Source organism: Canis aureus, chromosome 1 (assembly GCF_053574225.1).
Source record: "Canis aureus isolate CA01 chromosome 1, VMU_Caureus_v.1.0, whole genome shotgun sequence".
In the NCBI taxonomy this organism is placed as follows: domain Eukaryota; kingdom Metazoa; phylum Chordata; class Mammalia; order Carnivora; family Canidae; genus Canis; species Canis aureus.
Window position 1 is genome coordinate 89252089 of NC_135611.1, and position 23877 is coordinate 89275965.

At 42.8% G+C, this 23877-nt stretch overlaps 1 protein-coding gene across 5 annotated transcripts in view; it reads right to left on the reverse strand.

Annotated features, from left to right (window-relative positions):
* PIP5K1B (phosphatidylinositol-4-phosphate 5-kinase type 1 beta) overlaps positions 1-23877 on the reverse strand; it is a 300319-nt gene that overhangs the window by 186785 nt on the left and 89657 nt on the right. For 4 of the 5 annotated variants that reach the window (XM_077907918.1, XM_077907928.1, XM_077907937.1 and 1 more), the window contains one exon: positions 498-582. The gene's annotated coding sequence lies outside the window, so the exon portion shown is untranslated. Of the gene's footprint in view, positions 1-497; positions 583-12285; positions 12401-23877 lie in introns of those variants that run through there. The other variant, XM_077907942.1, reaches the window with a different exon arrangement.

The following is a 23877-nucleotide window of genomic DNA, read 5'->3' on the forward strand; positions in this document are numbered from 1 at the left end:
TATTTATTCATGAGAGGCAGAGAGAGAGAGAAAGATAGGCAGAGGGAGAAGAGGGCTCCATGCAGGGAGCCTGACATGGGACTTGATCCTGGGCTTCCAGGATCACACCCTGGGCTGCAGATGGCACTAAACCACTCAGTCACCCGGGCTGCCGTGGGTTTTCATTTTAAAATTTTGCTATATCCTCCAAGGATTTTGCAAAGAGCACTCTACATTTAACAATAAGGAAAACACTAATGCTATTTAAAAACTGAACTGCATGCAGTAATCAATAGCAGAAACCAAATCTCCCGGGTTCTATTCTGCCCCCTGAGGCATGTTGACATTCAGAAAATTTCCTGTTTCTATTTGTCATTTGTTTTAAATTTGATAATGACAAAGTTAAAGGTTGTGAACTAGAAGATGATTTAGAATATTTGTAAGTAAATATAAACGAGGTAAGCACTCTATTGTGAGTCTGTTGGAATTAATTAAAAACATAGACTATATTTTCTTACCTTTGTGAATGAAATGGCAAGTCATCTGCAGTCGGTCATGGTGGGGGACCTATTCATTGTTGAAAATGTTTTCCTTCCCAAGTTTCTGTTAAAATAGAAATGACTGGTTATTATTTATCCACTTCTCTACCTCAGCTCCCAACAAAGATCAGAGCTGCCTACAGAGATAATACAATGCAATCAGTTTAAGCCAAAATAAAGGAAAGACTTAACGTTAAAAATGGAACTAGAAAGGTATTAGAAGAATATATAGGGGGAACACCTGTATAATTTCAGGTTGGTTGTCTCTTTCCAAGTCAGACAGTAAATCCATAACATAAATCCATAAAGGAACAATGAACAGATTTGACCCTGTAAAAATTTAAAATGTCTACAGCACAAGACACCATAAACAAGGCCAAAAAAAGAATGAGAGTTTGCAACTCATATGACAGGGTTAGTGTCTAATATACTAGGAGATGAAACAAACTGATTATAAAAGAAGACAGACAAGCCACACAGTTTAAAAATAAGGACATGAACTGGAAATATATGTCACCGATCAACCTGTGAGAAGGGTAAGCCCCATTAGTGGTAAGGGAACAGGAATTAAAAGGTCTGAGAAGCTATTATCTGCCCATGAGGTTGGCAAACATTTCAAAGATGGTGGACATCCAGGGCTGATAAGTATGTCAATAAGCAGGTAGGCTTCCTGCACTGTTGGATTGACGCTTCAGCCTTTTTATAGAAAGGAATGTAGTAATGGTCCTTCAAATAGTTAACTCACTTAACAAGTCTGGTCCAGAGAAATACAAGTACCACAACTTTAAAGATGTTTGAATAAGGGTGTTTATTCCTGCTTGGGGTATGATACCATGATTATAGTTCTATCATATTCTCCTATATTTCTTTTTGTTTTTTGCCCTAAAATTTCCATAACAACACTGGCAGTGTATAATGCATGTAGTACAGTGTTCCTGTGAAATGTACGCTTTATTTTTTAGAAGTACCTTTTCTTCTCCTATTTAATAATTTTAGTTTGGTTCCACTGTGGTTGATGTACACCACTTCTGTTTTCCTTTTATTTGCACATACTTGGCATAGCCTTGCTCATTTCTTTAACTTTTCTGGTTGTCATTTTGTTTTGTCTGTGTTCCTTACAAATAGCTTAAAACCAGGTTTTTCTTTTGTTTTTGCCAATTTAAGAGTCTGTCGTTGGAAAGGGGATTTCAACAAATTCACATCTATTGTGTTATGATTATGTCTGGTTTGCTCTCATTATATTTATTTACTTGTAACTACAATTTATTGTTATTTAGTTTTACCCATTTCTTCTGTGCTGGATTAACCAAATCATAATTCCATTTTTTTCCCTCCTAGCAATGAAAACATTTCATTCCATGTATATCTGCTTAGTTATCATTCTATTTTTAAATCATTAAGAAAATCTGTGTTCCTATGGCTGTCTCTGTGAAGAACCACCTCACCCAGGCAATGGTGTCCCCGAGGCTGCCCACATCCCATGACTGAATGACGGAGCAGCCCAACCCCAAGTTGGGCTGGCTTCATGGGTCTTGCATGGAAGCCTGGCTTCTACCTCTGCCTGCCCAACTGTGCTCCCTACCTCCTCCATTCACAGGTTGTACTCATCGCCACATGTGTGCCTTGAGACAGCAGAAATTTATTCTCTCACGTTTCTGGAAGCTACAAGTCCAAAGTGAAGGTGTCAGCAGGGCCATACCCCCCAGAGGCTCTGGGTAAAATCCTTCCCAGCCTCTTCCTGCCTCTGGTGGCAGCCATTGACCCTGAGTGTTCCTTGCCTTGTGGTTGCATGGGTCTGTCCTCAGTGTCCTCCCTGTGTGTCTCTGCCTTCACAAAACATTTTCCTCTTCTCATAAGGACATCAGTCACATTGTGTGAGGACCACCCTCATGACATCGTCTCAACTTGGTGACAAAGGCTCTATTTTCAAAAAAGGTCACATTCACAGGTACCAGGGGTTAGGACTTCAACCTGCTTTTTTTGCATAACACAGGTATGGACTTCTAATGAGTATCCTGGACCCCAAACTGTTTCATTGCCTGTTTCTAGAGAAACCAATCTACAACAACATCTCTTCTCTCTTCCTCATCCACAGGGGGTATTTCAGAGTATTTTAACTTTCTCACTGACTGCTTTACTTTGAACCACTAAACATCTCCTCTTAGCCCACATGGATCTTCTGTCTGAAGAAATCTTAAATGAAAATTTATAGCTCACAGTCACATTCTCATCATTTCCTTAGACTTGATGAAAGTTTTACAAGGTTCATTGATCATCATTGTTTCTCTGGCTCTTCATCCTCTACTGTAACACCTTTTTCGAATTCAACTTTATTTGGCTGGAATGCTTTTTAATTTCCTCAGCAGTGGGACACTGATGGCCCACTTTGAGTCACTCCATGTCCAGAAATGTTGCTTTCTTTTGGCCTCATATATGGCTAGATCTCTTGGCTGGTTACAGGATTCTTAGCTCAGTCCTCTTCCTTCAACTTTCTATATATATGGTACTGCTCTGTTCTTGCTTCCTGGCTCACAGGTGAGTAATGTCATGCTAGTCTGATGCCCCTCTCTGGCTCACTTAATTGTTTTTCTCTGTCTAGAAACCTGTGCAAGCTTTCTCTCTCTCTCAACAGAAGTGTAATTAACATGCAGTGTTATATTATATTAGTTTCAGTGTTATATTAGTTTCACATAATGATTCAACAATTCATTGTATTTCTCAGTGCTCATCAAGATAAGTATACTCTTAATCCCCGTATCTATTTCACTCCGTAGCCTCCCCTCTTCACCTTCCCTCTAGTAACCACCAGTTTGTTCTCTATATTTAAGGGTCTATTTTTTTTATCTTTTTATTTTTTTTCATTTGTTTTGTTTCTTGAATTCCAAATACAAATGGAATCACAGGGCAATTGTCTTCCTCTGTCTATGTATTTCACTTAGTATTATATCCTCTAGGTTCATCCACGTTGTTGCAGATGACAAGATCTCATTAATTTTTATGGCTGAGTAATACTCCATTGTATGAAGAAACCATATCTTTTTGATCTACTCATCTATCAGTGGATACCTGGATTGATTCCGTATCTTGACAATTGCAAATAACACTGCAATAAACATAGGGGTATTTGAAAAGTATTTGAAAAATACCTTTTCAAATTGGTGTTTTTGTTTTCTTTGGGTAAATATCTAAAAGCAGGATGACTAAATCATATGGTAATTCTTTTTTAAATTTTTTGAAGAATCTCCACAGTGGCTACACCAGTTTGCATTCCCACCAAGAGTGTACAAGGGTTCCTTTTTTTTCCCACATCCTCACCAAACACTTGTTATTTCTTGTGTTTTGGATTTTAGCCATTCTGACAGGTGTGAGGTGATACCTCATTGTGGTTTTGATTTGCATTTCCTTGATGATGAGTGACGTTGAACATCTTTTCACGTGTCGGCCATCTGGATGTCTTTTTTGGAGAAATGTCTATTCAGGTACTCTGCCCATTTTAAAATTGGATTATTTGGGGTCTTTCTGTGTTGAGTTGTATAAGTTTTTTTTAAAAAATATATTTTGGATATTAACCCTTTAGTGTACATATCATTTGCAAATATCTTCTCCCATTCAGGAGTTTACCTTTTTATTTTGTTGATGGTTTGCCTTGCTTTGCAAAAGGTTTTTATTTTGGTGCAGTCCCAACAGTTTTTCTTTTTTTTTTTTCCTTGCCTGTTTAGAAAAATGTTTCTATGGGTGGCATCTAAGAAATTATTGCTTGGGGATCCTAGCGCCTGCCTTTGGCCCAGGGCACGATCCTGGAGACCCGGGATCGAATCCCACATCGGGCTCCCGGTGCATGGAGCCTGTTTCTCCCTCTGCCTATGTCTCTGCCTCTGTGTGTGTGTGTGACTATCATAAATACATAAAAATTAAAAAAAAAAAGACATTACTGCTTGTATTTTCTTCTAGGAGTTTTATGGTTTTGGGTCTCACATTTAGGTCTTTAACTCATTTTGACTTTCTGCGTATAAAGAAGTGGTCCAGTGTCATTTTTTGGTATGTAGCTGTCCAGTTTTCCCAGCGCCATTTGTTGAAGGGGCTGTCTTTTCCCCATTATATATTCTTGTCTCCTTTGTTGTAGATTAATTGACCTAATAAATGATGATTTCTAGGCTCTCTACTCTGTTCCATTAATCTATGTGTCTATTTTTATACCAGTACCATCTTGTTTTGATTACTATGGCTTTGTAGATCTTAAAGTCTGAGATTGTGATACCTCCAGCTATGTTCTTCTTTCTGAAGGCTGCTTTGGCAATTTGAGGTCTTTCGCAGTTCCATACAAATTTTAGGATTTGTTGTGGTTCTGTGAGAAACGTTGGTACTTTGATAGGGATTGCATTAAATCTGTAGATAGCTTCGGTAGTTTGGGCATTTTAACAACATTGATTCCTCCAAGCCATGAGCACAGAATAGGTTTTCATTTGTTTGTGTTGACTTTAATTTTTTTCACCAATGTTTTATAGTTTCCAGAATACAGGTATTTCATCTTTTTGCTTAAGTTAATGCCTAGGTATTTTATTATTTGTGATGCAACTGTAAATGGAATTGTACTCTTAATTTGAGAGTTTCCTCTTTTAACACAGAGTTCAAAAATTCCATAAGGATAGATGTGTCTTTTTTCACTAATCCTGCCAAGGGAAACTGACAAGAAGCTATTACATTGAGATCTAATGACTTGACTTAAACCATGAATAATATTTAGGCTATCTAAATGAGGAATGAATGGACTGCATATCCTTCAGGCAATCCTCCATGAAAATTATTTCTCATAACCAACCTTTTGATAAGAATTGGACAGTGAAGCACTCAAAGTTATAGTCTCTGGCAAGAACCTGGAATGCAGAAATTCTAGTGGCCAAGTAAGGGCATAATCATAAGGCTCAGGTCTCCTTAGGAAATGTGTTAACATGTAATCTGATACAGACTCCCAGCAAGAACTTATTTTCTTAAATTATTTCTGACATTAAACAGAGCCAACACAGTGTCATATGATTAGAATGTTGAGACACCAGCTCAGATAACCATGATACATACCAAGCAATGAAAAATTTTTTGACTATTTAATTGTTTATCTATCCATTCTGATATTTAGTATCTGGATTCTGTTGGCTTCAGAAATATATAATTTACATGATTTCATAGCTTTCTACATTTCTGTGCTTTCACTTAATTTGAGGGAAGGAGAGACACTATCATTTGTTGAGCAACAACTATGTGTGAGAAGCTGCCCCATATATGATCTCATTTCACACTGCAAATAATCCCTTAGCATGCTCCCATTTAGCCTGTGCTATTGACACGTATACCTGACTGTCCTATAACACCCATAGAAGGTATTCATTTTTAATTTTGCCAACTCAGGCTCTTGCTGTGATCCTGGAATGCAGAAGTGAAGTCCTTAGTGGCTGCACGAACACAGTGACTCCCTCGCCAAGCACCTCCACTTTAGCCTGGCCCCATTGTTTCCTAAACCAGTGCTGGGCATTGCAACCATCCCGGTAGCCTTCTGAAAATTAAGATTCTTGGTCCACACACCACAACAACCAAATCACTACCTCTGTGTGGTGAGTCTGGGGAATCAATACTTTCAGCCTGCTTCATAGGCTTAGGATCATCTTAATCACCTTGACTAGGAAAGGCAATAAAGATGTTTTACTACTTCAAAAGAGCTGTCAGGGTCCAGTAGGGAAAACGGAAACCATTCCGGGTGTGTTAAGAGAGGGAACTTAGGGGAGCCTGGGTGGTGTAGTCGGTTAAGCATCTGACTCTTGGTTTAAGCTCAGATCGTGATCTCATGGTTGGGGGACCGAGCCCTATGTCGGGTTCTGCCTTCAGCGTGGAGTCTGCTTGAGATTCTCTCTCTCCCTTGGGCCCTCACACTCATGCTCTCTTTCTCTCTGAAGTAAATAAATTAATTTAAAAACAAGAGAGAGGGAACTCAATACATGGAATTAGGTATAAACTTGACAGGTGAGCCGAAAAGCTAGGCAAAAATGGCGATGAGATGCAGAGATTCACATCAGCAGGAAGCCACTAGGGCTTTAAAGGCTAGAGACACACTGACAGAAAGGGGTGTTAACAAACCTCAAAGGCTGGGGGTCATCTGTTGGGACCAGAACACTGTGGTGAAGGCTGACTGTAGACACTAGAGCCACAGAAGGAGAGGCACATTGGGAGGCATGGGGAAGACAGAGTCACTTATGGAGACACCCCCCTCCCCCAAAGGCAGAAGATGGGGAAAAACATCCTGGATTCTCCTTACCCCCTGTACCCGCCAATCCCTGTCTATGGCTCCCACAGACCAGCCCACTGAAAGCCATCTGATGTGAGGAGCCTGGAAATGCATCCCACAAGGGATGACTGTCTTGTGACACTGAAAAGAAGAATGACATATGCCTTTGAAGACACACAGGCTGATGACAGGCCACAGAATAACATATAAAACATAAAATGAAAGGGGGAAAGCAGATATGAGCTAATGATAATGCATAAGAAACATAACATGATTCTCAAAGGAAATGTGGATTGGGAGGTAGGCCAGGAGCTGGTACAAACATTTCTATTTTTATGACTCCCGGGATCTGCAGAGAGCTTAAATAGAAGATGGCTACAAAGTAGTCAGGCTCTTCGGTGGCCTCTTCATCAAGTGTGGGAGTGAGGCGGTGACTTGGGACAATGTGCCTGGGGTCAAGTCAAGAGGTGGCAGGGCTGAGATCTGATCCGGAGTTGTCTGACTTCAAATCTGTGCTCTCCACAATAACGCACTCTCTCTCTCCTAGTTATCCAACAATCAGAAGATTGTCTAATAAATGGCACACTTCATTTTTCAATTTGTAAATGCAATCAAAACGTTAGCCAACAATATTTATTTACATAATTCTTTTCTGTAAAATTTGTTCTACATCAGTGAGTCTCAACCTAGAGGGCATTTCTGAATTTACAAGGTGGTAGGGAAGTTTTTGAAAACTCTAGAGTTTCTAAAACTTTTAGATCTGTGACACCTGGAGGCCATATTGGAGTTAGTGGTAACACTTCCAACCTCTAGCTAGGGCCAGAGAAGTCCATATTTTTAATTTGTCACAGATCGTGTCTGCTTTCTAATAAGCAAGGCCAAATGAGCAAGGGGAAAACAGCTAATTATCTAATTACCCAACTACATAGGCCAACCTGTAGACAGATGCAAGAGGTGAGGGGCACTACCCACAAGTCCTTACTGGTCTTCTCATAAAAACAGACACTTCATTAAATACTGATGAAGCTAAGCTACAAGGAAGAATGGGCAGGACAGGAGAATAGGCCTCTGAAGGTTTAGGGTTTATGTCCATGTCTGCTGTTAACTCTCTGGGACCTTGGGCTCCTATTTATGTCTCTTCTGCCATGAATTCTGCTGATTGCATTAGTGCCAGTGGTTTGGTGCCACTGCCATTTCTTGGGTAGAGCCTCATCTCAGATCCTCCTTGGAATGAGGAGAAGACTCATTAATTATTTGCTCATTATAAGTGCAACCTGCCCTATGGGAATAGATCTTCCACAAGATAGCCATATTCAAATGTTTTCTTGCCATTCAGACTACATATGGTAACACTATCTAGAACATTTCCCAATAGGGAAAGCAATTAAAAAATATTTGGGGCCTTCGTCATGCCTGCATGTCAATGTTCGTCATTTGTGTTTAAATTATGCTCTTCTGAGTTCATATTCATTACCTGCCAGCAAACTAATTCATGCAATCTTTTTCTTTCTTTTCTTTTCTTTTCTTTCTTTCTTTCTTTTCTTTCTTTCTTTCTTTCCTTCCTTCCTTCTTTCTTTCCTTCCTTCCTTTCCCTTTCCTTCTTTTCCTTCCTTCCTTTTCTTTCTTTCTTTCTTTCTTTCTTTCTTTCTTTCTTTCTTTCTTTCTCATTCATTCATTCATTCATTCAATTCACTAATTGAACATTACATGTCAGGCAGTGAATGGGGCCTTGAAGCCATAAAGACAAAGATCCTAGTCTTCAAAGAAGTCACATTAGCAGGAGAGACAGACATGGGGACAGCTACAGTATAACGTGGTATGTGTTCTACTTTGGGTTCTCCGAGGAGAAACTATGCAAATCAGCCTACAGGGAGCCTGGAAAGCTCCATTTCTGCAGAATACCGAAAATGGACTTAGAGCAGCACTCATGGGACACAAGGTTGAGAAGCACAAAGTGAGCAAGATGCCAGGCTCCACAGCAGCTTGCTTAGAGAAAGACCCAGCAGCATGAAGGAACATATTTAACATAGTTTCGAGGGTGTGCATAAGATGTTGAATTTGTGTGTGTGTGTGTGTGTGTGTGTGTGTGTGTGTGTTTAAAGGAATTTACCCAGAAGCAGCCCAAAGGTTAGAATGTTACTTAAAGGTTTACAAACAGATTTTCAGATCGCTTATTCTACCTATGATCATAAGTCCCTGTTCAATTCTTCGCCTGAATAAAAACACACTTGTGAAAGTTTATATATATTCATGAAAACCTCAAAAGCCATTCTTAGGAAAATGTCAGCCTTGTAAACAACTCTGTTGGGGAGGAGAATATGGCAGTCCTTCCAGGGCATTAAGCAGTTTGATACTTTTTTAATGTGATTTTGGCAATAAATAGCAACAAGTAGGAAGCATCAAGTAGGAAAAATCAAGCCTTAAAAATGGGATGAAGTATTTTTCCAAGGTTTAAATGTTATTTAATACACATATAAAATTAAATATTCAATATAAGTATAACAAAAATACATCAAACTGAAAATAATCCTTGACAGAGTTTGAAGAGTAAAAATGCCTGTATTTTCCAGACCAGAAGAAACTTGTTATATTAAGAAATCATAGGGCCAGATTTATTTCCTTTAGAGTATCTGCAGAAACTGTTGAAGAAATACAGCCAATCTGCATGTGAAGTGGATGCACAAGGGAAGGAGGTCACCTATACACACGTTGTGTTCAGACACAAGGTATGTTGCTCATCTGTAGGCTCTAATGCTATAGAAACAGAACCGTGGGGCTCTTGGACTCAACATAAAGTTCCCCTATCCTTTCTGATGAATATAATTTAAATGAGGCTTCATTTCATGTATCTAATATTTATATAACCAAGGCACTGCCAAAACCAATTCCCAACTACAGCACCTGCTCCCTAGGAATCAAAATGGAGACCAATCAAAACAAATTGCGGGGCTCTTATATTCTCTCATGAAACACATTCACTCTCAGAATGGATCTCACAAAGGGAATAAACAGAATAGCTATAAATGGCAATGACAAAAGGCTCAGCATAAAATGAAACACTCATAATGTGTGTTTTCAACAAAGGTGGTGCTCAAAGAATTCATAAGCCTTTTCAAACCAAGTCCTCTCTGCAAACAGTAGACAGAAGGAAGCAGCCCATGAAAACAACTTTGTGCAATTCATGGCTCTCGGACTGGTGCAACTCACAGCCTTTCAAGAAAACACCATTACTGCACACTTTCCTCCTGCTCCAATTTTCAATTTAAATACACAAAGACATCGAATGGGTGGGTAGGTGTATTTGGTGGTGGTGTTAGAGGGTCAGGAGTCATGACACCTGGGCTTCTCTTTGGCATGTGAGAAAAGAATGTGTGAAGATTTGCCAACACTGTTACTTTATCATCTTGTCCCAGAGACATCTGGAATAATCACTAAAGATCTCACACAGCTGGATTTGTTGCCCCTCTATAATGCTTAAATGTCTGCTTCCCCACTTTTTGCTACACATTTGGTATGAGGCCAACTTTGCAATACTGTATTTCTACCATACTGCAAAGTTTCTCATTTTTAAAAATTTACCAGATTATGCTTTCTGTCCACATTTTACTTCTGAACTATTCCCATCTTCCTCCTCCCCAAGATTACATGCCAGGAATTATTTAATTGTTACAATAGCAAGAACAGTGCAAACCCTATGCAAATATAAAGCCAGTTATAACTGGTAGACAATGTTTGGATTCAGAAGTAAAGAACCAAAATCTATTTGGTTTTGCTCTTAGAGCAGTTTGCAAAGCATTTCTGGATCTGTTTCATCTTCTATTGAGAAAGCCAAAGTAACAGATCTCCTGTATGCCCCAAATGCAAAGGACAGCTGGTGGCTTACCCGAAAGAACTTCCTCTGCACCAGGTGCTGGGGGCGGCGGGGGCGGGGTGTGTGTGTGTGTCTGTGGGGAGTCTGGAAGAACATAGAAGGGTGTAAGCAGGATTGTGGTTGAGCTCATGAAGAATGCTGCTGAAGGCAGAAAGACGTCCAGCAGAGGAAAAATTCTATCCAAAAATATTCTATAGTTCCGGGCTTAATGAACCTGACCATCAAGAAGTCATGAGAGCATTTTCCAACGAGGCACAGATGTAAATGCACAGAGACAGGGAAAACATGAGTAATGAGATGACCACGTCTGACATGCTCCTCACCCAGGAGGGTACTCATCCACTCGGACATTTATTCCGGCATTATTCCTGTATATACCACTTTGGGGGCACATAATGAATACGATGGTCTCTGTTGTCAAGGCACTTAGAAGAGAAGCCAAAACACAGGCACAGAATAATGAGAAAGTCTTTAACAGGATTAGGAGTTAATTCCTTTTACTTGGCTTTGCTTCTAACAAGTATTCAATTATCACAGTCAGAGGGCTCATCTGGAATGTTCTAAAAAATGCAATAAAGAATTAAAAAGAGGGGAAAAAAACCCCCAAGGCCAAGAGATCATAAATCAGCTATTAATCACTAGTTATTAAATTTCCCGAGTGTTTGCTATGTGCCTGGTTGTGTTTAAGACACACTGAGCAGAGAGATGCTTTTGATGGACCTGTAGAACCAAGGGTAAGAGGCATCGTTCAGACGACAGGGAGGTGACACAGGTCGAGGTAAGAGGTTGGGGACACGAGTGCAGAAGGAGACGGCTTGTGACAGAGGAAGATGACGCTGACTGAACAGAGGGGAGTTGAGGTGGAGATGGTGATCAGTCCCCGGGCTGCGCGGCCTTGGGAGCCGACCATGGGTATGACAAATTACGGAGCATCTGCTCAAGGCTTTTGAGTAGGAGGCCACAGAGATTTTCAAAAGTGTTATTACCAGATGAGATGACATGGGGAGGGAGGGCCAGAAGGAAGGCACGCACCTGGCAGCTGCTGTGGGCATCCCGGTGACAGGAACCTAGAAGGTAAAGGTGGAGCTGGAGTCTGTGGGAGGAGCCCTGCATGGCAATGACAAGGAAAACGTTGCCAGAACCTGGGCACCGACAGGTCTGGAAGCCCAACATGGCCAAGGTTTCAAGCTTCCCTACCTATGGAAGATCACAGCACTTCTCAGAGCGGCTGCCCCTCTGCCCTGGTGCCACCCTCGCCACCCCCGTCCCAGCTGCCCAGGGAACAGGGGAGGGAAGGCACAGATTACCACCATGGAGAACTTTCTACAACGTGGAGACCCAGTGGGTCAAGCGGTGTTGGCCGTGGCCTCGCCAGGTCAGGTCTGGCCTGCACCAGCCAAAGTCACGGCAGAGTAAAACCAAGTACAGGCAATTCAACCAGATGGTAGGCAGACACACAGACTAGGTAGACAGACAGACAGACAGAGATGGTACTACTGCCTCACGGCTGTCCAGCCCTGCAAGTCCTGCCGTGTTCCCCAGCTAGCAGCTGGGTTCTGGAAGGCCCCGGTATCTACCTCCCACATCCACCATTCACTTGAGCTCCCTGCAGGGGTTCTAACCTGAAGACGACAATCAAGGCACTCTCCGTAGGCTGCCACAGGCTTAGCTGAGGTCATGGGCCCGGCCTCCACCTGTCACCCTCTCCGAGGAGCCACACACCGTTGGGACAGATGGTGACGGCGTGGTGGTCACGGGAACAGGCTCTGAGTCACCCTGTCCAGCTCTGACAGCTGTACGGTGCCCATGAGTCACTTAATCTGGCGCCTTAGTTCCCTCCTCTGAGCAATGGGAAGCACCACAGGGCCTTTCTCCTGGGGCAGGTGTGAGGGGTGATGCATCTATAAAACCCTTTTGGTGACCTTGGCATGGAATACCCGCTCCAAAAACTCACTGTCATCATCCTCACCATCAACCACCCTCACCAGGTCAGGGTGAGATCCTGTCACTGCCCTGCCTCCTGAGTTCCTGCTCAGGCCGCTCTTCTGCTGGCCTCCCTGCCTCCCTCCTTCAGGGCAGAGAGCCTCTGCACGTACACACGTGTACACACACACACACACACACACACACACACACACACACACACACGGTTGCCTGCACCTCACAAGGCCCTCTCAGGTCTCAAGAGAGCATACCTCTGCCTAGGCCCACACTCTGTTCACCCAGAAGGGGCCTCTCTGTGAACCCAGGTATCGGTCAAGTGTCTTCCCGTCTTGGAGGACTTCCTGATTCTTTTCATTCTAGAATACAGTGCCTCCCATGCTGGGCCCTGCTAACCCTCCGCCAACCACTTACACTCTGGGGTTTCTGGGGCCCCAGGCTGCATTTGCCCTCAGTCCCATCCATGATGATTATTAAAGCTAATCTGTACGGAGCGTGTCTTGTGCCAGGCACGTGTTAAGTGCTGCCTGAGTTCACCCATTCGAGTCGCCCAACACTTCCTGGAAACAGGTTTCTGTTATTATCCACATTTTTCCAGCCGAGGGGGCAGAAGCACAGAGACGTTACATAACATGCCCAGGCTCACACAGCGAGTGAGTAGCAGAACCAGGATTGCAAGCACACAGGCTGCTCACTGCTCACTTCCAAAGCCCGGCTCCTAACCACTTCCATTTATCTCCTTACACCCCCTCCCTGCCATCTGGGCAGCTAGCCTCCTGCTTCCCAGAGGGACAACAGGTCCCTCCACTGGCTGCCTTTCCTACCCGTGAACTCCGGAGCACAGGTGACCCCAGCCTTCTGTCTGGTGCATAGCCACAGTGTGTCCCAGATTTCTTCTAGCATGCCCCTGCCTGGAGCCCCCATTCTCCATCATCCCAGAGTTCACCTTGGCTTTCACCTTGGGGGCAGGAGCATGCTCAATCTCTCCTGGGACCCTCCACGTCCTGACCCTGGCCACAGCCTTGTCTCACTCCCCCTACACTTGGGGTTGAATCCTCCAGAGACAGGTGCGCACTGCCTGCCTTCACTTCTAGAGGCAGAAGTGATCTTTCATGATCTTCATGGACGTCTCCAAAGCCTTGACCTGACAGTGTCCTATATAGTGTCCTATATACAGTGTCCCTGAAATGTCTGTGGAGTGACCGATGACCAGACCTCCTTCACTGAGGGCCCCTATTCTCTTGGCTCCCTTGGCTTGGCCAACACTGCCAGCCACTTACCCTAAGTCCCTTTCCCGACGTTCTTTACTAACATAGCCCAGATTCTGTTTGGGGAGGCAATGTGCCAAGTTAGAGAAACAAGAGAAACTTGAGAGGTCGGGGGATGGTGATGTCCTGGGACATCTGTTAAAGAGGCAGACACAGTAGGCTTGGGCGTTTCTGGCACCTGTCATTTGCCCTTTGCCCTTCTGTCCATGATGGCAGCCCTGAGAGCGAGCATGAGCACGGATTCCACTTTTCCTGGCTTCCCCTACCTGCCCAAATGGATGTCCATCTCTTTGGCAGGCTCCCTCTTAATGATTCATGATCTACAGGGTGTTCTGTATTTTTTCTTCTCATTCCTTCTGAATAATCTCATCCATTCCCAGCAGCTTCAAATGCAACCAACCTATGATGACTCCCAACTAACACTGGATCCCAGATAACCTTCTTGAGCTCCAGATCTGTATTAATTTTCAGTTGCTTGCAGGGGCCCTACAGCATCTTATTGGCTCCATAAATCCCATAAGCTCCAGCTGCAATTTCTCATATCCTGCCTCACTGGGAGAATGCTACTGTCTTCCACCTGGTGATCCAAGCCCCAAATCAACGGGCCACCCCAGTCCTCCTTAACACCCACCCCCCCACCCTAGTCCATCAATCAAGTTCTCTAATCTCCTCAATGGTCATCTTTGGTTCTGATCCTTTCTTGGCATTTTCCCTGCTACCATCTTAATGGAGACCCTAGGGTTCCTTGCACAGATCACTGCCTCAGCCTCATTAGTCAGCCTGGCTGAGGCACAATATGGCTACAGGGACCCTTTCTATGATGCAAATCTGTCTATGCCACGCTCCTTCTTTAAAATGCTGCAGTGGCTTCCCCACTGCTTCGGGGCAGAACTCAAAGTCTTTGGCAGAGCACATGACCTCTCCTGACGGGGTCTCTCATACCTCTCTCCCCACTGCCACCCCCATCCCCCACAGTTGCGGCCATATGGGATGACTTCAGGTGGCCAGATGCCTGCCTTTGCATTCATTGTGGTGCCTGACATGCCACTGGCCCTCTCCCTGGCCAGGTGTTCCTCATCCTCAAGATGTAGCTCAAGCACCACTTCCTTCTACAAGCCCACCCTATTCCTCCTAAATCAGGGTTCACTGCTTCTCCTCCATGCTCCTGGGGTGCCCTGAGCCTGCCCCTATCATGACACTGACTCACCAAACTGCCATCACCATCCATTGCTTTCAGGGCAATCACCTTGCCCTATTTACGTGTAAATCCTAAAACATAGCACAGTGCATGGCACACGGACAGACTCGAAAGTTGAATGAACGTGTCTATGAGTCTGTCCACTACACTTCTTAGACCCGCCAGCTGGAGGGCAGACAGGATGTCTTATCATTGGTCCTGACACGTTAAGTCAATGCTTAATAAATGTTTTCTTCCTCTCCCTTTGAGCACTGGATGATAAATCAATGTTCAAGTTGTTGTTTTTTGTTTTGTTTTTTTTTAAGAATGATAGAATAAGATGAAAAACAAGGATAGTGATCAACTTGGCATCCCAAATACTTCATACTTCAAGGAGGTATCTTGCTTTTCTCTTTTTGCTTTCTGCCCTTCTCTTCTTGTGTTAGATCCACTTCACACAAGATCTTCTTAGTTTCTTTAAAGTGGATTCTCCTTTGGAATAATTTTCAAAACACGATCCTAAGTACAGTTCACATCTACTGTAGAAATATTGGATTGACCCACAAAATCACAAAGAACGTAAAAGTGGCCAACGGTCTCCCCACCCAGAGAGGCCCACCATTCACCTTTTGGAGCATCTTCTTCTCATCTGTTTTTTGAGATGCTGACTGCTCTCTACCTCCTCACTGCCTCTAGAATGGCACAACATATTAAGAGCTCTAATACTCTGGGACAAACATCATTCATTCCATCAGAATTTAATATGGCATGAGTCACAAGGCAAAATATGAAGACCCTGTACAGCAGCTACTCTGAGTAGGAGAGACTTCGAGCTGAGATTGGGCTTCTCTTAGAGTAAGGTGCCTTCATCTGCAAACCTCACCTGGGTGTGCCCATGGCACTCTGGTCTGCAAAAAACAACCTTACTTTTAAGGGAAGACATAATTCAAGACTTTTGCTTATCTGTCCGCTCTGGCAAAGACTTCTTGGTAAGTGGTACATTCAGTTCAGGGGAGTGATTCTTAATCTTATTATTAAACTATTTCAATTCCTATCGTTTTGAAAGTGGGGGGGGGGGCAAAATACCAAATCTTCAGCTTTAGGATATTTCAAATCTCACCTGGCAGGATGCCTCAAGGTTCACTGCTGTGCTGATGCCTCAAAACGAAACATACCCTCTTTTTTCAGTATCCAGGAACAGGATAAACCCCAAGTTCAGCCCAACTAAAAGAGATCCAGGAAGGATGGAGCAATGTTGTTATTATCAGCAATCCAACAGGAAAAATATGTGCCTTTTCCCTAGTGTGAATACAGCTAAATATCCCTGGAATTCCAGGCACCCTCCTGCCTGGGCTGGCTGTTTCCCCTTGGAGAGCTGCACTTGGAGGATTTTCATCAAAATACACAGGGCTATGTGTTGGCTCAAGAAAAGCACCTGCCCGCCCCCCTGCCCCCCTTTTGCCAAACACAATTTCAATTCACCTTATTGGAAGTCAGACAGAAGGATCTGGGATAAAGTGATGGCTGGGCCTACCTATGGATCCATCTATCTATGTGGTGGCTACATGTGTTGAACGAGACAGGCCTATGAGCACCGGGGATGGGCATGGACACTTGGGACTTGGATGAACAGCTTCCTGTTTGGGACATTGGTGGAGCGGCAAGGAGATACAGGTATGGAGACAATCACTCAAAACATTCTGGCACTTGGAATGCTTACAGCTTATGCATCTCATGAACCTGACAGTAATGAAGCGCTTGGGCCTGAGCTGCCCACATTTTCTACCCTGCCAGGACCCTGGAAAGCTTAGGACATTTTCATTTGAATGACAACAAAGCACCCCTTCTGACTTAGCAGAAGCCCACCTCTGTCAAAAATGAGAAAAAAATCTCCCCTGGGCAGATTCAGCCAAGAGAAAGGACCCTTTGCACCAGCACATTCCAGGCTTAGCAGCTTTTGTGGGCTACAAAGTACTTGCATTTGCTCTTCAGTTTGCACCTTTGTAGAACCACACATAGTGGGTGTAGAGACCTACTCTCAGTACAGGTTGCAGCCCCAGGCAGCTGATCAGGATGGGCCTTGAACACTAGGGTAGCCAGTAAGGAGGAGCAGTGGAGCTCAGCAGGCTCCGGGATGTCCAGTCACCCTGATTCATCACAAGTCAGATAAGCCAGGGAGGACTGGATTATTCCCTCAGAAACACAGAGGTGCTTGTTCAGGGCCTGGGCCAGGTGCTGGAAGGGAGGCAGGGCTCAACACAGGCAGTCTAAGGAGAGGCCTGTCCCACAGGCGCAGGGGCCGGGCCTGCACCTGGTGTGCTGTGAGGTTCCTGTTCACTTACCAGTAAGCTGGGCACCTGCTGCCCACAGGTACCTCCACCCTCACCAGCATCACCACTTTAAATTCCTCTGATGTGAAAAGGGTGGGCTTTAGATTTGGAATTTTCAGGCTCCTTGGCGTCTTGGGCCAGAAAGGACTAACCCCTGACCCCTGCCCTGCCACCACCTTCTCTTCTCCACTGTGGTCCTGTCCCACATTTGAAGGGCCCATGTGCACATGTGTAGACAACCCTGCTCCCCATCCTTCAGACCCTGGAGTGTTGTCACTGGGGCATGGCTGTTGTCCCTCAGGAGACCTGGGAAAGAGGCCCTCAGAGTGGGCTCAGCATCATTAGTGCAGAGAATTCTGGAATGTGGGGTCCTGGTTCCCTGGAGCATGGCAGAGAAAGGATCACATGGGCTTCAGCTGGGCACATCTCTGGGCTTCTCAGACTTGCTGTGGAGAAGAGGCACAGCTTCTTCTGTGACAAAGGCCAGAGAGAGAAGCCCTTCCAAGTACAAGACCACTGGTAGGTGTTCCAAGGAAGCGCTGCCCTTGAGTACTGCCTGGAGCTGTACTGCTTGAGAACAAGGTTCAAGCGGCAGTCAAAAAACAGTATAATCTGTGCTTGGAAAGGGTGGGTACAGGTTCCTCAGAGGAGCACACAGATGGGGCATGGAGCCTGGACTCTGGGAAGGCTCCTCTGAGGAGGTGGTACCTACCCCTTAGGGTTGTTTTGTAAATGATGCCTTGCAGACAGCAAGGGAGAAAAACCTGGAAGTGTTCCAGGGCACAGGAGCACCATTTGCAAAGGCATGGAGGTGAGACAACATGGTGCCTTCCAGAAATAATTATTTGTCATCGGGCAAATCTAGGGATACCAGCAGGAATCTGGAAGGTTCTGCAGGAAAGGTCTTGTGTGTCATGCTAAGGCCTCTGGAATAATAGAAGAGTCACCAAAGAGGACTTCATTCTTTTTCACAACTGGCACGTGCCCTCAACTGAATCAAAGAACAGGATATGTACTATATAGAGAGCTTCAGTATTATCGATTATGCTCCAAATGCTTCTTTAAAATCTATTAAAGCAGGATATGTACTATATAGATAGAGAGCTTCAGTATTATCGATTATGCTCCAAATGCTTCTTTAAAATCTATTAAAGCAACATATTGATGGAAAGTGTGGTCATCTCAAATATAGTTTTAGCTAGAGCCCAGGCCTTTCTTTAGCTTTGCATGTACACATCTAATGGGCAGCTCCCTTTGGATTTCTCAGAAACATGTTAGACATAACGTGCCCTCAGCAGAACCCAAATGCTCTCTCTTGACCTCCTCATCTCATTCAACAGCCCCTTTTTACTCAAGGCAGAAGACCAGGAGTCATCTTGGATTTCTCTCTCACCCCCCGCCTGCCCACTGCCCTCCTCGAAGTCCTGCTGCTTTCTGAGAACCACCTCTCCTCTCCATCCTCATGGCTATCCTTCAGCCCCAATAACAGCACCTTTGGCCCGGACTCATATGATAGCCTCCTCCCGGTCTCCCTGCCCTCCTTCCCCGCAAGGCGAGAATGATCATACAAGAAAATCCATTTGGATCAGTCCCTTGTATAAAATCCTTTAATGCCTTTCTCACTGTATTTGAAATAAAATTCAAACTCCTCATCTTGGCCTATAAGACCTTGTAAGAGCAGCTGCCTACTTGCTTTCCATCCTCAGCTCATGCTGTCTTTTTCCCTTCCCCTATCCCAGGCAGGTGCTTCTCTACCATTTAAATTCTCCACCCCTGGTGTATTTCCTTCCCAATCTTTATTGTAATTGGCAATGATTTCATTATCTGGATGTGCCTTTCTTGCGGGCTGGGGGCGGGGGTCTACCTCCCTTCTCTATAATATATAAACTCCATGAAGCCAGGGAATTAACATGTCTATTAGTAACGAGATAAAACTGTTAATGAAAGCTCAAGGTCAGGCCCACAGTAGGTGTGCAAGAAATATTTACCCAGTGAACAACATTACAACCATATCAGAAATTCACCCCACTTATCAATCTCCAGACTTTTTGTTAATTGGGCTTCTCGAATCTAAAAAAAAAAAAAAAAAAAAAAAATCCTTGCTTATAAAACAAGCTCAAAATTAATAAAGGAATCATTATACTTGGAAGAAGTTTAATTCAAATCTGGACTCCAAAAGATTATTTGCTTCAAGTATTCACATTGTTTAGTATGTGAAATTCCATAGAGAAATAAAAAAAATTATGATGGATGCAAATTCATTTATTAAAAAAATTATGGCTATAACATAACAGTACTACATGCCTGCTTTAATGTGGAAAATATTTAAATAAGATCATTATGGTTCTCTTACAACATATCTATTTAGTCTAAACCTCTGGTTCATTTCCACTGTGAATCTATTTTTTTCAAATCTCAGAATGTACAGCCCAAGGCTTTTCCAATGCTGAGACCAACTGATGTACACGGTATTTTGAAGTATTATTAAGAGCACAAAAAATTTAGTCAATAATTTAAACTACAGGTTCTTTGTGTAGTCTATCTTTCTCTTTGTGAACAGCCATAATTCTAAGCTATTAAATCCAAGGCAGGAAAAAAAAGTATGTCACTGGGATGGGAAGCAGTGACACGAACATATTATTAAGCCATGTCTATTTCATTTACTTTTTTAAAGATAAAATGATTTAATAATTTTGTAAAAAGGAATAAACAAATAATCAGGTTTTTAAAAAGTCAGATACAGGAAAATGAGAAAACATTATTTTTAGTAAAGAAAATTTAAAACCTTAACTCAAGAAGTGTTTTACATGAGGATTACAATTCTTGTTTGCTGGAAATTCCCAGAATAAAACTGTCTTTTGCAGAATCCATGACACTTTTGGTGGACCCCCTGTCTCTTGTTATACCTCTTCACTTATCAATCTGGTAATGAGTTGCTTCTTTTAAAAACACCTTTGTTTCTCCCTTCCTCTGAACTCCAGTACCATTTTGGAAATATGACTATTATATATCACAAAAAAAAGTACTACAAAGCACTGTTAGGTTTTTATCTGTATGTATGTGGATCCCATCTAGATAGCTTAAGGCCTTGCTCATCCCTCTTTATAACTCCAGTCCCTAGCCCAGTGCCAGCTAGCTACATCGTAGGTATTCGTCAGACATTTATTGCAAAATGAACGATCAAGTCATCTCTATTATTCCTTTTCCTAAGACTTAGAAGTTTGGTGACCATATTTTATAATCCTAATACTGACAAACATGATGTAATAAAGATTTTTGTCATCTCTTGGTGCATGAAACAGAACTATGCTAGTTTTAATGTCAAGATTTCTGAGACTTTCAATGGGCAGCTGGAGGTAATATTTGCTATCACGAATAACTTGGAAAATTGGGATCTCAAGTTGCTAGAGGTATGAAAGATGGAAACAGTGGTGATCTTAAGTCTGTGGGGCAGATATCTATTTAACTGGTCTCCTCCTTCATCACCTGCCCTCCATCCCTCACGTTTCAGTCTTTCTTCCACTGAAATAGCAAACTGTAACAACCTACCTACTGGTGACCCTACTAACTCTCAATTAAAGATCATTCTACTTTAGGAGATAAAAACCTCAGGGCAACATTTTCCTGGTGACATTTCATAACTCTCTAGTTTGGATTGAATGAGGAAAAGGCTGTTGCAGATTTATAAAAAAAAAATCTGAAAAACACAGTATTTCCAGGGAACTATACTTTTTTTCCCCCAGTCACACAAAGGGGCTCCAAATATTACCACTAAATAAATCACTCAAAATGGACTTGGAAAAGAATGTTTTAAAAGTGGACAAAATTTAATTGAAATGAACATATCTGCTATTTAATATTGGCATGTCCAAGAAAACTCTGGGGGGGGGGGTCTTTGAATTTCAAAAGTTGTTCTGACATACATCAAAACACTTAACTGAGAAGAAACTGGAAACGTTCTAAAGAGCCAAAAATAGTTGGTTAACTATAACACAGTACAGCCACAGAGGGTAAAATGATGCAGAAGTATATTTAAAATATTCACTGTATATTACATGAAAAACAGTAGTTTATGGAGCTGACTCTACAGTATAGTGCCATTTTGGGATGAAAGTTATATACACAAATTCTATCACAGACAAAGCCCAGGATGATATACATGGGAGTATAAACAGTGGCATCTCAGTGTACTTTTTTTGCTTGTTAGAATTTTCTAAAGTTTCTCTGCTTTATCACCAGAAAGAGAGAGAGAGAGAGAGAGAGAGAGTGTGTGTGTGTGTGTGTGTGTGTATTTTAGCCCATTTGGCTATTTCCTCTCATCTTTTTTCACATTATTAAAATACCTGGCTTATGAAAGTTTACTTAAAAGTAAAAGTCATCTAAGCTCCTCTCCTAACTATACAGAATTTGATAGACTGTGTGAAAATCAAAGCAGCTTTCTGTATTCTGGGCTGTGAAATGTCAAGAAGAGGAAGAAACTCAGCAATTTTCATGAGTGTTAGGAAAACTAAAAGGAAAACTTACTGACTTCCTATACCATAAAATTTGTAACATCTCTTCCGTAGACTGTGCACTGTAAGAGTCTGAGTCTAGAAGGTTTCCTAAAACCTAACGCACCCACTGATGGGCAGCAACGAAATACACTATGACATGCAGAACATATTTCCATGAGCATGCATCCCCCTACCCCAACCACCATTTCCCAAACACCAACTATCGTAATAAACACTGAGTTTTCCATAGTTAAAAATTGGTATTAGGAAAGCTACATAAGTCAGTATCCCCTTCTTCCAGGAAATGTGCCATAGAGACAGGTGCTTAGTTCATATATTACACATATTTTTCAGATTCCCGTTTATTTAGGTCACCAGTTTCCTGGTCAGTAATTTTGCATGCCTTGTCCCCTCTAATTTTTACTACTTTTGAGGTAGGAGTTATACCCATTTAACAAGTGAAAAGGCCAAGACACTCAAAGATTAAGACATTGGCCTAAAATCACAGAACTGGGAAGTGGAAAGGCTAGGTCTGAAATGCAGTTTTTACCAGTCTGTGGAGGCTGTGCTTTTTAACCATTATGGTAACACTACCTCCCCAGCCCACCCCTAAACACACACCATCAACAACAAAATAAGGGCTAAAGGCAGTAGGCAGTACAGTGATGCAGAGGAAACCCACACTACCTAGAGCCAGGAGAAGCAGAGGAGGCTCCATGGAATGAGCAGGACTTGATTGGAGTCTTGGAAGACAGAAATGCAGTATCAGGAGAGAGCGGATCCCAGAGCAGGCAACGTTCTCTCCTGGGTACAGATCTGGCTTAGATGTCCGAGTCCTCTTCTAGAAAGGATTGGGACAGGCTGCCCAACCCACAAGAATGAGCTTGACAATATTTTATAATTAGAATGAAATTTGAGCAATTCAACGCAAAGAAGGCATTCCTTCTTCCTTATCATTACTGGTGCCCTCCTCTCCCACCGTTCGACAATAATTTTGAAAAGGAATACGAAAAAAATAATCGGTCCCTAAATAAAACTCTAAGAGGACAATGAACTACTTAAAAAAAAATTCACAGCACTCACTGAAGAGGAAAATGTCTCTGGGTTAAGAAACTGGGCCAAATGTACAGAAGTAATTGTGTCACGGGTGTGGAACTAAATTTCAATTTATAAGTGGAAAAAAGCCATCAAAAATAGATGACAAGGGAATAAAATGAATCAGACGAATTCATGAAGAAGTGAATCAGTAAGCCTTTAGCTTTTATAGTTTACTCACGTTTGGAGTAAAAACATTTACTTATAGATTTTTCCCCTCACAATAATGCAAACAAACAAAAAATCAAAAAGGAAAGAACATTTTATTTTGTCCTGTTTTTCTTGCCCAGACTATAATCACATATATGTAAAAAGATGTTTCTTGGGAAATGCTTATAAACAATTGATCAGTAGGGACGATGACCCTACCTGGGTTCTTCTGTATTCTCAATGATCTGAAATAACTCACTTTCCTCAGCCAGGGGGTGGACTCCACTCGGGGGCCTGTGCCACTCTGATAGGGTTTCCAGCCCAGCGCTCCACAACAAGGACTCTCACCAAGGTGGCCTGTAACACCTGTGTTACTAAGTCAGCGCTCAGTGATCTGTCCTCATTTTACTAGTCAGATCAGGTGCGACTGACACACCTGGTCACTCCGTCTCCTTCCACACAGTCTCTGGGCCACCATATTCTCTTGGTTTTCCTACCTCGTTGGCTGCCCCCTCTCGGTGTCCTCTTACTGTGACAGAGTGCCCCACGGTTCAGTTCTTATCCTATTCTTGACACTCATTCATGTGACCCTTAGTGATTTCAAGTGTTCTCCTGATTCTACAAACCATCCAGTTATTGGTAGATGATTCTCAAGAATGTATTTCCAGTCCAGCCCCTCTCCTGAACTCCAGACTCATAACTAACTGCTCACTTGACATCTCCACTTGAATGTCTAATTAGGATCGTTTACTTAAACATC